This window comes from Triticum dicoccoides, chromosome 1A (assembly GCF_002162155.2).
Source record: "Triticum dicoccoides isolate Atlit2015 ecotype Zavitan chromosome 1A, WEW_v2.0, whole genome shotgun sequence".
Taxonomy (NCBI): Eukaryota; Viridiplantae; Streptophyta; class Magnoliopsida; order Poales; family Poaceae; genus Triticum; species Triticum dicoccoides.
The window spans coordinates 387,783,711-387,799,402 of NC_041380.1; positions in this window are offsets into that span (position 1 = coordinate 387,783,711).

Sequence of the window (15,692 nt, forward strand, 5' to 3'; positions counted from 1 at the left end):
CCCTGGGCGCGCCCCCTGCCTCGTGGGCCCCCCGGTGGCCCTCCGATGCCCATCTTCTGCTATATGGAGTCTTTCGTCGAGGAAAAAGTCATAAGCAAGCTTTTGGGAAGAGACTCCGCTGCCACGAGGCAGAACCAATCTAGGGCTCCGACGGAGTTGTTCTGCCAGGGAAACTTCCCTCCGGGAGGGGGAAATCATCACCATCGTCATCACCAACGATCCTCTTATCGGGAGGGGGTCAATCTCCATCAACATCTTCACCAGCACCATCTCATCTCAAACCCTAGTTCATCTCTTGTATCCAATCTTTGTATCCAAACCTCAGATTGGTACCTGTGGGTTGCTGGTAGTGTTGATTACTCCTTGTAGTTGATGCTAGTTGGTTTACTTGGTGGAAGATCATATGTTCAGATCAATTATGCATATTAATACCCCTATGATTATGAACATGAATATGCTTTGTGATTAGTTACGTTTGTTCCTGAGGACATGGGAGAAGTCTTGCTATTAGTAGTCATGTGAATTTGGTATTCATTCGTTATTTTTGATGAGATGTATGTTGTCATCCTTCTAGTGGTGTCATGTGAACGTCGACTACATGACACTTCACCATTATTTGGGCCTAGAGGGAGGCATTGGGAAGTAATAAGTAGATTATGGGTTGCTAGAGTGACAGAAGCTTAAACCCTAGTTTATGTGTTGCTTTGTAAGGGCTAGATTTGGATCCATATGTTTCATGCTATGGTTAGGTTTACCTTAATACTTCTATTGTAGTTGCGGATGCTTGCAATGGGGGCTAATCATAAGTGGGATTCTTGTCCAAGTAAGGACAGCACCCAAGCACCGATCCACCCACATATCAAATTATCATAGTACCGAACGCGAATCATATGAATGTGATGAAAACTAGCTTGACGATAATTCCCATGTGTCCTCGGGAGTGCTTTCCTTCATATAAGAGTTTGTCCAGGCTTTTCCTTTTCTATAAAAAGGATTGGGCCATCTTGCTGCACTTTACTTACACTTGTTACTTGTTACTCGTTACCAATTACCTTATCACAAAACTATTTGTTACCAATAATTTCAGTGCTTGCAGAGAATACCTTACTGAAAACCGCTTATCATTTTCTTCTGCTCCTCGTTGGGTTCGACACTCTTACTTATCGAAAGGACTACGATAGATCCCCTATACTTGTGGGTCATCATGTATGTTGGTGACCGAATGTTGTTTAGAGTCCCAGATGAGATCACGGACATGTCGAGGAACTCCGGAATGGTCCGGAAATAAAGATTGATATATGGAATAATAGTGTTGTTCTCCGGAAGGGTTCCGGAATTCATCGGAAGGGGTTTCGGATGTTTCCCGAAATATTTGGGTACGAGAACATCTTATTTGGGCCAAAAGGGAAAGCCCACAAGGTTTTTGGAAAGCACAAAAGGAAGTTTGGCGGAGTCCAGGGGCCAAACACCAGGGTCCCCGGTGTCTGGGTCCTGACGCCGGGAACCCTGGCGTCTGGCCCTGGAGTCCGAGAAGGACTCTTGCCTTTCGGGTGAAACTGACTTTGTGGAGGCTTTTACTCCAAGTTTCGACCCCAAGGCTCAACATATAAATAGAGGGGCAAGCTTAGCACCCAAGACACATCAAGAATCACCAAGCCGTGTGCCGGCAACCCCGACCCCTCTAGTTTATCCTCCGTCATAGTTTTCGTAGTGCTTAGGCGAAGCCCTGCGGAGATTGTTCTTCACCAACATCGTCACCATGCCGTCGTGCTGCAGGAACTCATCTACTACTTCGCCCCTCTTGCTGGATCAAGAAGGCGAGGACGTCATCGAGCTAAACGTGTGCTGAGCGCGGAGGCGTACGTTCGGTACTTGATCGGGACGGATCATGAAGGTGTACGACTACATCAACCACGTTGATAAACGCTTCCGCTTTCGGTCTACGAGGGTACGTAGACACACTCTCCCCTCTCGTTGCTATGCATCTCCTAGATAGATCTTGCGTGATCGTAGGATTTTTTTTGATATTCTACGTTCCCCAACACTCTTATGGGAAGAAACTGGGTTTATGGTTTTTGGATGCACGAGTAGTATCTCTTCTTAGTACAGAAGTTTTTGGCTAGCACAAATTATAAACGAAAACCACATGTTGGAGGATCCATGACAATATAACTTCTATGCAAATATACACAAACATAACTCATTATATTGTCTTCCTTGTCCAATGTCAACTATTTAATCAAGTGTGAAAATATTTAATGAGGGTCCACAATCATAAAAGGTGTCCAAGATAGTATATTTGCATGTGAAATCTCTCTTCCTTGTACTAATATTTCACGAATTGTTTGAATTACCAATGCTATGTTTGTTAAATTTCAATAGAATTTATTTCCCACACCCCCTATCTGAAGTATCTACTTCCCATGGGATGAGCATATGATTTATTTATTTTTTGCAATGATGATATGCATAGCAATAAAAATCAAAAGATACTTATACTAATCTTTATTATAGAAACTCTCACACAATGATACATTGATAACACGGGGACGAACACACTCTTGCAAACTTCGTCATACTAAAACCTTTTCTATATCACGAGATAACTAAGGATCAAACTATGATAAATAATAATGGTAAAATATGGTGATGATTCGATATCGAGGCACCTTCCCCAAGTTTGGAACAAGCCAAGTGTGGTGCCCATACCCAAATTGTTTCTGGCTCCCTTCTTATCTGTGGAGGTGGAATCTTTTCTGTAATGATCTTATGAAGAATGCGGTTCTCCCCTCAATTGTGATGAATTTTTGATTTAGGATCCTGACCTCGTCACGCGTCTTATTAGTATCCTCCCGAGAACGTCGACGGGATGATGCGTCCCTTGGCAATCTTGCATCCTTCATCCCACGATGCGGAGGCCTCCGGATCTAGCTCTGTCAACGATGATGTCATTGCCATCTCGGATGATGACAATTAGGCTCCCAGCGGCAGTGGAGGCGGAGGCGGTCCTGCCGGTACTGGGCACACCATCCTGTTTGTTTTACTGTAGTTAGTAGTATATATTTTGTGATTTGAACACGGTTTTTTTTGACAGAAAGACTGTAAGGGAACCCCTTACAGTATAATTCGTGCAACAAACCCAAATTGCAAGTACCATGCCTTGAACCTGGGTGGGTGGGAAGGCATCAGCCCCTTCCCACCACTAGGCTATGCCTTGAACACGGTTGCGTGTATGACCTATGCAAACTAGTTAAATTGTAATGTTTAATTAAATTTCATCAATGGAAAATTTCCCTTGCTGATGATGTTTTTTTCTTTTCTTCCCCACTTTCTTTTGTTGCATAAAGTCGGATCACATCATCTTCAGTTTGGAGACCACATCAAATTTTTACCAAACAGATGAGTTTTTTAGCTCAAGCTCGTCGGTGATGCAGTGTGGCCTGCTTCAGTTTTGGAGGTGTGTGGAGATGAAGCCAGTCTTATTAATAGCCCGCCTTAGAATTTTTAAGCGGATGGCTTACTCCTCTTATGCTAAAAGTGGAGTGAGACGAGAAAGCCTTGCTCTTAAAAATTCGAAGACGGGCTGTGAATAAGCCCATCTCCATCTGTAGGCAGCTCCAAAACTGAAGTAGGCCAAAAAGCATCACCGACGAGCTCTAACTAATTAAAGTCATCGGTTTGGTAAAAGTTGTCGGGATCACATGTGTCAACATGCATGTTGTGATCCCATCTGTCAAGATGTGCAATGCTAAAATATGATATACATTCAACATGAAGTACAAAGTTCATTAGCTATAAAAGCTTAAGTATATGCATTTGTTTTTACAAATGTTCATATTTAATACGATATCTTAACTAGATAGAACAAACAAGTTGTATATCACCCAATTGGACCAGGACGGTACCATGAACTTAACGTACAAAGAGGTCACACACATGGAAAAGAACCAACTAATCCAGATGACAATCCCAACCATTTAACAAAGCTACCAAAGCATGCCTAGGGTGGGAGATAGCTCGGGATTTTGGGAAATTTCAAAATAAGCAAATACTGGAGCATGTTAGGAAAATATTTTCCATGACACTAAGATAATCGTGGAATATGCACATGCCTAATAACGCCAAATGTGTCACCTAAAATCTGGCCGAAACATCACCAAAGTTGCAAAGGGGGTTGCACCGGTAGAAAATCAGCTAGTCACAGCAAATGATCTAGGCGACGTTTTATTTTCCATCACAAAGCTTTTTCGTCACAGAATAGCACACATCTTGTATTGTACTGCCACACTTTCCTTACTTGAGGTGCTCAAATTTTTAGCCACACTTTGCTTGCCTTGGTAATCTAGCCACACTTTTTGTGTGTATGACATGTGGCGCTTATTGGTCACAAAAAGATTCTTGCCTTAGAACCAAACACTCATCTAATTTGGTCTAACATGCCTAACATAAGGTGTGTCTAGAAACGAAACAATCCCTTAATCTTGAAACTTTTACATTGTATGTAAACATAAGTTCTCTCTATGTGCTGATGTTTCTGGAATTTTTTGTGTTGTCTAAGTCCAGACCAAAAATAAACCTACGTGTTTAGATAGAATTGTGGCTTAATTGCGTTAGAGGTATGTGTGCTTTCTTTTTAGATTCTTACAAGATCATCAGGACTCAGTTATGTTGGCATAAATTGAAGCTAACGATGAGGAATCTTATTATGATATTTATAAAACTCGTGAATTCTTAGATTATATGGTATTATGTACTAAACGACTCACACAGTTGATTATGTTTTGTGGAGATAAAGTTCTTAAGATTTGAACGAGACATCATGATGTGAGAAGGTGAAGGATTGATGAGGGAATTTTACTAAAAGTTCCTCACATTTTAATCCTGGTATTATACAATACGACTTGAAACATCCTCCTAATTATTACCATTTTACTATTGTTTTATTTTTCTATTTTTCTAGGTTCAATGGGTCTTTATTTCACCCCGCCCCCGGGTAACTTTTCACTGTGAAATGGGTGAAATCATGTTATATTTCGAGAAGTTATGAGCACCGGATAGAACGCCATTAGAGCATTTTCTAAATGGAGTTCCCACAACATGCTTAAAATGAAGATCAAACATATGGAGGTTGTGCAACTCAATGATATGAATCCAATGAGCCATGATCACCTCAATCATAGTCTAGATGAAGAAACGACATCCAAAATAGGAAACACTATGCAAGTCTAGAAGGACAGACAACCATCGGTACAACAACAAGCAGTCGTACTAGCGTTAGTACCACACGATCTAGGTTATAATCAGCTCTAACTTTCCCATTTTCACATCGACTCGACTAAACTTCTTCTATTGTATTCCTAGGGATATGACAATTGGTTTGGGAGGGTTTGATTCACTATGGGTCATTTGATCAAGAGGTCTTTATATTCCATCTTGGCCCATTATACCTATTTGCATATGGTTCTGTTACTAACGTGTTTACTTCCATTCATTATGGGTGATGTAGCAAGTGACGAAATGCTCCGGAGAATTGAAAATAAGCACAGATTTATAGATAATACCCTAATCGATACTAAAAGCTACGAGGGGTGTGAGGATGCCCCTAAAAACCATTATAGTATTTGGAGAAACACTTTGGTCGACATATAATCACCACACACACGAGTGCGTGTGTGTTTAACATAGTAGAAACTAAAACTACGCTTTAATGGTGATCAATTAGCACCCCCCCCCCCACCCCCCACCCACCTACTCCCCCTCCTCGATTTCCTGAGAGGTGGGGGCAAGAGGAATCGACGAATACAAGGTGAAAGTGGACGATGCCTCCTCTTGCAGGTAGGCCAGAACTTAGTAGCTAGTAGTTGAGGCATATTTTCCTATGTTTTTTTAAGTATATTCTTGATTTGATGCTTTGTTGCTGCTTAGACATGGCGGTCCAAGAGGGAGCTCCTGATCCACGCCCTACGCAATGTGAAGTGAAAATACGCACTCGTGCAACGCTCGTCTAGGTTGGCCCATATGTAGACAACCAGCGCTATAGAGTAATAGAGTACATATAGGGTAGCGATAATTTTTGGGCAGTTTTTGTATTTGGGAGGGTTTTATTTGTTGAGTAACGTGATTGTATTAGGAAATATAAGTTAGACTAGGAATTATTCTGGTTTGTCTTGTACACCAAGTAGATCATGTATTTCTATATATATGCCCACGAGGCTCAAGCAATACATCAAACTATTCCATCAAATTCCTCTCTCCCTTTTAACATGGTATCAGAGCAAGTCGATTCTAAACCCTAGCCGTCGCCGCTTCCGCACCCGCGCGCCGCCCCGGGGCGGTCGGCCTCCATGACCGCCGCCGGGGGCCGCGCCGCCCGTACCTATGGTTCGTCCGCCGGCCGTGTTGGCCGTCTACCCTAGAGAGTCTTTTTCCCCGATCCTTTGATTCGGGTTTTCTCTCTCTCGCCGGTCGCTTTGATCGGCGTCTCTTTTTTGGTTTTCTGGTCTATGTGATCCGGTTTGTGTCGCCCATCGCCGTCGTCGATCCCGTGCGCCTCTACTCCAACACCGGCGCGATCGGCCGGCTTCTTCACCGACCCGACGGCTTCGCGCGTCGTCCGCGCGTCTGCCCTTCGATCGCCACGACCCGACGGCCTCGCGCGGCGTCCTTGCGTTGGCCCGCCAGTCGCCTCGACCCGGCGGCCTCGCGTCATGCGGCGGCTCTACACCACCGCCCTTCGTGCGACGGCCCGCCCGTCGATCTACGCCGGCCATCACCGCCCTGCTCCGACCGGGACACCTGCATCACCCTGACCCAGCGGCCTCGCGCCATGTGGCGGCCAATCATAGCCGCCCTGCCGCCCGCCGCCACCGGCTTCATCTTGGACTCCGCCGCCACCGCGCCTCCACCGAGCGGCGTCCCCGACCTCGCGCGCGATCGGATTAATCACCCGCCCGCTGCCGCGATCCGACTCATCTACGCCGTGCGACCGACCTGGCCCGTCGGTTGCGGGCGCCTTCGCAGGCCCCATGAAGACCGTCCCGAGTTCAGCGCGCCCCTTTACCGATCGAGCAACGGGCTGCCGCTGCGTCGCCCCGTCGGGCCGCAGCGCCGCTGCCCCGTGGTTCTTCTCCCAGCTGCACCGACCCGCGTCACCGCTGCGTCACCCCTTCGGGCCGTAGTACCGCGGCCCGCGGTCCACCGCCGCCCAGAGACCGTCCGCTCCAGGTCGTCCCCGTGGCGGCACCGACCCTCGCGCCACCACTGCGTCGCCTCGTCGGGCCGTAGCGAGCGTGGCACGCGGTCCACGCCGCCGTCTAGAGGCCGTCCCCGCGGTTGCACCGACCCGCGCTCCTCCGCCGCGCTGCCCCTTCGGGCTCTCGCGCCGCGGCCCGCGGTCCCTGCCGCAGCCCCAAGGTATTCCCACCGTCACCCCGACCTGCCCACCGCCGCTGCGTCGCCCCTTCGGGCCGTAGCGCGGTGGCACACGGTCCACTTCGTCGTCCACGCGCGTTGACTTCCTGTGGTATGCGTCACGCCACCTCCCTTGGCGCAGGAACGCCACCGTCCGCGCCAGTCTTCGTCATGCTGTCGGGTTCTTCGCCTACTTCGAGCACCGCCGCCGCGCTCCTAACCTATCCGCCGCCGCCGTCAGGCCGCTGCCGCCGCTCTTCTTTGGTCGCCGCCGCTACCCACGTAGCCGCCGCCCGTCCACCTCCTTCGTCTTCGTCCAGCACTGGCCCGTCGCCAGCGTCGCCGTCATCTACCCCGACCACTTCGTCTACTCCGACAACCGCAGGCGACATCGGCTCCGCGCTGATTGACGCCGCAACCGTCGTCGAGTCGTTCTCTGCTAGACTCTCCAACTCCTCCGACATGGCGTACAACTTGTGCAGGTCCTCGTCTATGCATGCCCGGTGCTGGCAACACCGATGCGTGCCTTCGTCCATGATGTTTCCCCGGGCCTGGCAAGCCTGGTGTGGCGCTTTGTCAACTTCGTCTTCGTCCGTCTATGCATGCCCGGTGCTGGCAACACCGGTGCGTGCCTCCGTCTACGATGTGTCCCCGTGTTGGGGAACATAGCATAAATTCAAAAATTTCCTACGTGTCACCAAGATCTATCTATGGAGAGACCAGCAACAAGGGGAAGGAGAGTGCATCTACATACCCTTGTAGATCGCTATGCGGAAGCGTTCAACAGAACGGGGTTGAAGGAGTCGTACTCGTCGTGATCCAAATCACCGGAGATCCTAGTGCCGAACGGACGGCACCTCCGCGTTCAACACACGTACAGCCCGATGACGTCTCCCATGCCTTGATCCAGCAAGGAGAGAGGAAGAGGTTGAGGAAGACTCCATCCAGCAGCAGCACAATGGCGTGGTGGTGATGGAGGAGCGTGGTGATCCAGCAGGGCTTCGCCAAGCACTGCGAGATATGAGGAGAAAGAGAGGGAGGGCTGCACCAACGAGAGAGACCAAATCCGTGTATTGGGCAGCCCCTAGGCCAAGTATATATAGGGGAAGGGGAGGGGGCTGCGCCCCCTCTAGGGTTCCCACCCCTAGGGGGGGCGGCAGCCCTAGATGGGTTTTGGGTGGCGGCCAAGAGGGGGAGGAGAGGGAGGCGCAGGGAGCATGGGCCTTAGGGCCCATCTGCCCTTAGGGTTAGCCCCCTCTCCCCTTCTAGGCGCATGGGCCATGGTGGGAGGCGCCCCAACCCACCTAGGGGCTGGTGCCTTCTCACACTTGGCCCATGTATGCCTCTAGGGCCCATGCCCCCCCCCGGTGGACCCCCGGACCCCTCCGGTGGTCCCGGTACATTACCGATAAACCCTGAAACTTTTCCGGTGACCAAAACAGGACTTCCCATATATAAATCTTTACCTCCGGACCATTCTGGAACTCCTCGTGACGTCCGGGACTCCAAACAACATTCGGTAACCACATACAAACTTCCTTTACAACCGTAGCGTCATCGAACCTTAAGTGTGTAGACCCTACGGGTTCGAGAGACATGCAGACATGACCGAGACGTTCTCCGGTCAATAACCAACAGCGGGATCTGGATACCCATGTTGGCTCCCACATGTTCCACGATGATCTCATCGGATGAACCATGATGTCAAGGACTTTAATCAAATCCCGTATACAATTCCCTTTGTCTATCGGTACGATACTTGCCCGAGATTCGATCGTCGGCATCCCGATACCTTGTTCAATCTCGTTACCGGCAAGTCTCTTTAGTCGTTCCATAACACATCATCTCGTGATCAACTCCTTGATCACATTGTGCACATTATGATGATGTCCTACCGAGTGGGCCAAGAGATACCTCTCCGTTTACACGGAGTGACAAATCCCAGTCTCGATTCGTGCCAACCCAACAGACACTTTCGGAGATACCCGTAGTGTACCTTTATAGCCACCCAATTACGTTGTGACGTTTGGCACACCCAAAGCACTCCTACGGTATCCGGGAGTTGCACAATCTCATGGTCTAAGGAAATGATACTTGACATTAGAAAAGCTTTAGCATACGAACTACATGATCTTGTGCTAGGCTTAGGATTGGGTCTTGTCCATCACATCATTCTCCTAATGATGTGATCCCGTTATCAACGACATCCAATGTCCATGGTCAGGAAACCGTAACCATCTATTGATCAACGAGCTAGTCAACTAGAGGCTTACTAGGGACATGGTGTTGTCTATGTATCCACACATGTATCTGTGTTTCCTATCAATACAATTATAGCATGGATAATAAACGATTATCATGAAGAAGGAAATATAATAATAACTAATTTATTATTGCCTCTAGGGCATATTTCCAACAGTCTCCCACTTGCACTAGAGTCAATAATCCAGTTCACATCGCTATGTGATTAACACTCAAGGTCACATCCCCATGTGACCAACACCCAAAGAGTTTACTAGAGTCAATAATCTAGTTCACATTTACCATGTGATTAACACTCGATGAGTTCTGGGTTTGATCATGTTATGCTTGTGAGAGAGGTTATAGTCAACGGGTCTGAATCTTTTAGATCCGTATGTACTTCGCAAATCTCTATGTCATCTTGTAGATGCAGCTACTACGCTATATTTGGAGCCATTCCAAATAACTGTTCTACTTGGAGATATTCTAAATTGTTGCTCCATTATACGTATCCGGTATCTCTACTCGGAGCTATCCGGATAGGTGTTAAGCTTGCATCGACGTAACTCTTTACGTCGAACTCTTTTACCACCTCGATAATCGAGAAAATTCCTTAGTCCACTAGTTACTAAGGATAACTTTGACCGCTGTCCTGTGATCCATTCTTAGATCACTCTTGTACCCCTTGACTGACTCATGGCAAGGCACATTTCAGGTGCGGTACACAGCTTAGCATACTGTAGAGCCTTCGTCCTTTCTCTCTATTCTGCCGTGGTCGAGCGTTAAGTCTTAACTTCATACCTTACAACTCAGGCAAGAACTCCTTCTTTGACTGATCCATCTTGAACACCTTCAATATCATGTCAAGGTATGTGCTCATTTGAAAGTACCATTAAGCGTTTTGATCTATCCTTATAGATCTTTATGCTCAATGCTCAAGTAGCTTAATCCAGGCTTTCCATTGAAAAACACTTTCCAAATAACCCTATATGCTTTCCAGAAATTCTACGTCATTTTTGATCAACAATATGTCAACAACATATATTCATCAGAAATTCTATAGTGCTCCCACTCACTTCTTTGGAAATACAAGTTTCTCATAAACTTTGTATACACCCAAAATCTTTGATCATCTCATCAAAGCATACATTCCAACTCCGAGATGCTTACTCCAGTCCTTAGAAGGATTGCTGGAGCTTTGCATACTTATTAGCATCTTTCAGGATTAACAAAACCTTCTGGTTGTATCACATACAACCTTTCCTCAAAAAAACGTCGAGGAAACAATGTTTTGACATCCTATCTGCAAGATTTCATAAATAATGCAGTAATCGCTAATATAATTCCAACAGACTCTTAGCATCGCTACGAGTGAGAAAGTCTCATCGCAGTCAACTCCTTGAACTTGTCGGAAAACATCTTAACGACAAGTCGAGCTTTCTTAATGGTGTTACCTACCATCATTGTCCGTCTTCCTTTTAAAATCCATCTGCACTCAACAGCCTTACAACCATCGAGTTGTTCTGCCAAAGTCTACACTTTGTTTTCATACATGGATCCTTTCTCGGATTTTATGGCCTCGAGCCATTTATCGGAATCCAGGCCCACCATCGCTTCTCCATAGCTCGTAGGTTCATTGTTGTCTAGCAACATGACTTCCAAGACAGGATTACGTACCACTCTGAAGTAGTACGCATCCTTGTCATCCCACGAGGTTTGGTAGTGACTTGATCTAAAGTTTCATGATCACTATCATAAGCTTCCACTTCAATTGGTGTAGGTGCCACAGGAACAACTTCCTGTGCCCTGTCACACACTAGTTGAAGAGATGGTTCAATAACCTCATCAAGTCTCCACCATCCTCCCACTCAATTCTTTCGAGAGAAACTTTTCCTCGAGAAAGGACCCGATTCTAGAAACAATCCCTTATTGCTTTCGAATCTGAGACAGGAGGTATACCCAACTGTTTTGGGTGTCCTATGAAGATGCATTTATCCGCTTTGGGTTCGAGCTTATCAGACTGAAACTTTTTCACATAAGCGTCGCAGCCCCAAACTTTTAAGAAATGACAGCTTTAGGTTTCTCTAAACCATAGTTCATACGGTGTCATCTCATCGGAATTACGTGGTGCCTTATTTAAAGTGAATGTGATTGTCTCTAATGCCTAACCCATAAACTTTTGTGGTAATTCGATAAGAGACATCATGGTATGCATCATATCCAATAGGGTGCAGTTATGATGTTCGGACACACCATCACACTATGGTGTTCCAGGCTGTATTAGTTGTGAAACAATTTCCACAATGTCTTAATTCTGTGCCAAACTCGTGATTCAGATATTCATCTCTATGATCATATCATAGATATTTTATCCTCTTGTCACGACGATCTTTCAACTTCACCCTGAAATTACTTGAACCTTTCAATAATTCAGACTCGTGATTCATCAAGTAAATATACTCAACATCTACTCAAATCATCTGTGAAGTAAGAACATAACGATATCCACTACATGCCTTAGCACTCATTGGATTGCAAAATGTATTACTTCCAACAAGTTGCTTTCTAGTTCCATTTTACTGAAAACGAGGCTTTCAGTCATCTTGCCCATGTGGTATGATTTGCATGTCTCAAGTGATTCAAAATCAAGTGAGTCCAAACGGTCCATTTGCATGGAGTTTCTTCATGCATATACACCAATAGACATGGTTCGCATGTCTCAAACCTTTCAAAAACGAGTGAGCCCAAAGATCCATCAACATGGAGCTTCTTCATGCGTTTTATACCGATATGACTTACGTGGCAGTGCCACAAGTAGGTGGTACTATCATTACTATCTTTTGGCATGAACATGTGTATCACTACGATCGAGATTCAATAAACCATTCATTTTAGGTGTAAGACCATTGAAGGTATTATTCAAATAAACAGAGTAACCATTATTCTCCTTAAATGAATAACCGTATCGCGATAGACATAATCCAATCATGTCTATGCTCAACGCAAATACCAAATAACAATTATTCAGGTTTTAACACCAATCTCGATGGTAGAGGGAGCGTGCGATGCTTGATCATATCAACATTGGAAACACTTCCAACACATATCGTCAGCTCACCTTTAGCTAGTCTCCGTTTATTCCGTAGCTTTTATTTCAAGTTACTAACACTTAGCAACCGAACCGAATACCCTGGTGCTACTAGGAGTACTAGTAAAGTACACATCAACACAATGTATATCCAATATACTTCTATCGACCTTGCCAGCCTTCTCATCTACCAAGTATCTAGGGTAATTCTGCTCCAGTGGCTGTTCCCCTTATTACAGAAGCACTTAGTCTCGGGTTTGGGTTCAACCTTGGGTTTCTTCACTAGAGCAGCAGCTGAATTGCCGTTTCATGAAGTATCCCTTCTTGCCCTTGCCCTTCTTGAAACTAGTGGTTTCACAAACCATCAACAATTGATGCTCCTTCTTGATTTCTACTTTTGTGGTGTCAAACATCGCGAATATCTCAAGGATCATCATATATGTCCCTGATATATTATAGTTCATCACGAAGCTCTAGCAGCTCGGTGGTAATGACTTCGGAGAACCATCACTATTTCATCTGGGAGATCAACTCCCACTCGATTCAAATGATTGTTGTACTCAGACAATCTGAGCACAAGCTCAACAATTGAGCTTTTCTCCCTTAGTTTGCAGGCTAAAAAATCGTCGGAGGTCTTATACCTCTTGACGTGGGCACGAGCCTGAAATCCCAATTTCAGCCCTCGAAACATCTCATATGTTTCGCGACGTTTCAAAGAAAAACATCTTTGGTGCCTCAATTCTAAACCATTTAGCATTACGCACTGAACTATCATGTAGTCATCAAAACGTGTATGTCAGATGTCCGCAACATCCACAGACAACGTTCGAGGTTCAGCACACTGAGCGGTGCATTAAGGACATAAGCCTTCTATGAAGCAATGAGGACAATCCTTAGTTTGCGGACCTAGTCCGCATAATTTCTACTATCAACTTTCAACTAAATTTTCTCTAGGAACATATCTAAACAGTAGAACTAAAGCGCGAGCTACGACATAATTTGCAAAATCCTTTTGACTATGTTCAGGATAAACAAGTTCATCTTATGAACTCCCACTCGGATAGACATCACTCTAGTCATCTAAGTGATTACATGATCCGAGTCAACTAGGCCGTGTCCGATCATCACGTGAGACGGACTAGTCAACATCGGTGAACATCTTCATGTTGATCGTATCTTCTATACGACTCATGCTCGACCTTTCGGTCTTCTGTGTTCCGAGGCCATGTCTGTACATGCTAGGCTCGTCAAGTCAACCTAAGTGTTTGCATGTGTAAATCTGTCTTACACCCGTTGTATGTGAACGTTGGAATCTATCACACCCGATCATCACGTGGTGCTTAGAAACGAACGAACTGTCGCAACGGTGCACAGTTAGGGGGAACACTTCCTTGAAATTTTAATGAGGGATCATCTTGTTTACTACCGTCGTTCTAAGCAAATAAGATGTATAAACATGATAAACATCACATGCAATCAAATAGTGACATGATATGGCCAATATCATATTGCTCCTTTTGATCTCCATCTTTGGGGCTCCATGATCATCATCATCACCGGCATGACACCATGATCTCCATCATCATGATCTCCATCATCGTGTCTTTATGAAGTTGTCTCGCCAACTATTACTTCTACTACTACAGCTAACGGTTAGCAATAAAGTAAAGTAATTACATGACGTTTATGTTGACACGCAGGTCATAAATAAATAAAGACAACTCCTATGGCTCCTGCCGGTTGTCATACTCATCGACATGCAAGTCGTGATTCCTATTACAAGAACATGATCAATCTCATACATCACATATATCATTCATCACATCCTTTTGGCCATATCACATCACAAGGCATACCCTGCAAAAACAAGTTAGACGTCCTCTAATTGTTGTTTGCATGTTTTACGTGGCTGCTATGGGTTTCTAGCAAGAACGTTTCTTACCTACGCAAAAACCACAACGTGATATGCCAATTGCTATTTACCCTTCATAAGGACCCTGTTCATCGAATCCGATCCGACTAAAGTGGGAGAGACAGGCACCCGCTAGCCACCTTATGCAACTAGTGCATGTCAGTCGGTGGAACCAGTCTCACGTAAGAGTACGTGTAAGGTCAGTCCGGGCCGCTTCATCCCACGATGCCGCCGAATCAAGATAAGACTCGTAACGGCAAGTAAATTGACAAAATCAACGCCCACAACTACTTTGTGTCCTACTCGTGCATAGAAACTACGCATAGACCTAGCTCATGATGCCACTGTTGGGGAACGTAGCATAAATTCAAAATTTTCCTATGTGTCACCAAGATCTATCTATGGAGAGACCAGCAATGAGGGGAAGGAGAGTGCATCTACATACCCTTATAGATCGCTATGCGGAAGCGTTCAAGAGAACGGGGTTGAAGGAGTCGTACTCGTCGTGATCCAAATCACCAGAGATCCTAGTGCCGAACGGACGGCACCTCCGCGTTCAACACACGTACAGCCCGGTGACGTCTCACATGCCTTGATCCAGCAAGGAGAGAGGGGGAGGTTGAGGAAGACTCCATCCAGCAGCAGCACAACGGCGTGGTGGTGATGGAGGAGCGTGGTGATCCAGCAGGGCTTCGCCAAGCACTGCGAGATATGAGGAGAAAGAGAGGGAGGGCTGCACCAACGAGAGAGATCAAATCCGTGTATTGGGCAGCCCCTAGGCCAAGTATATATAGGGGAAGGGGAGGGGGCTGCGCCCCCTCTAGGGTTCCCACCCCTAGGGGGGCGGCAGCCCTAGATGGGTTTTGGGTGGCGGCCAAGAGGGGGAGGAGAGGGAGGCGCAGGGAGCATGGGCCTTAGGGCCCATCTGCCCTTAGGGTTAGCCCCCTCTCCCCTTCTAGGCGCATGGGCCATGGTGGGAGGCGCCCCAGCCCACCTAGGGGCTGGTGCCTTCTCACAGTTGGCCCATGTATGCCTCTGGGG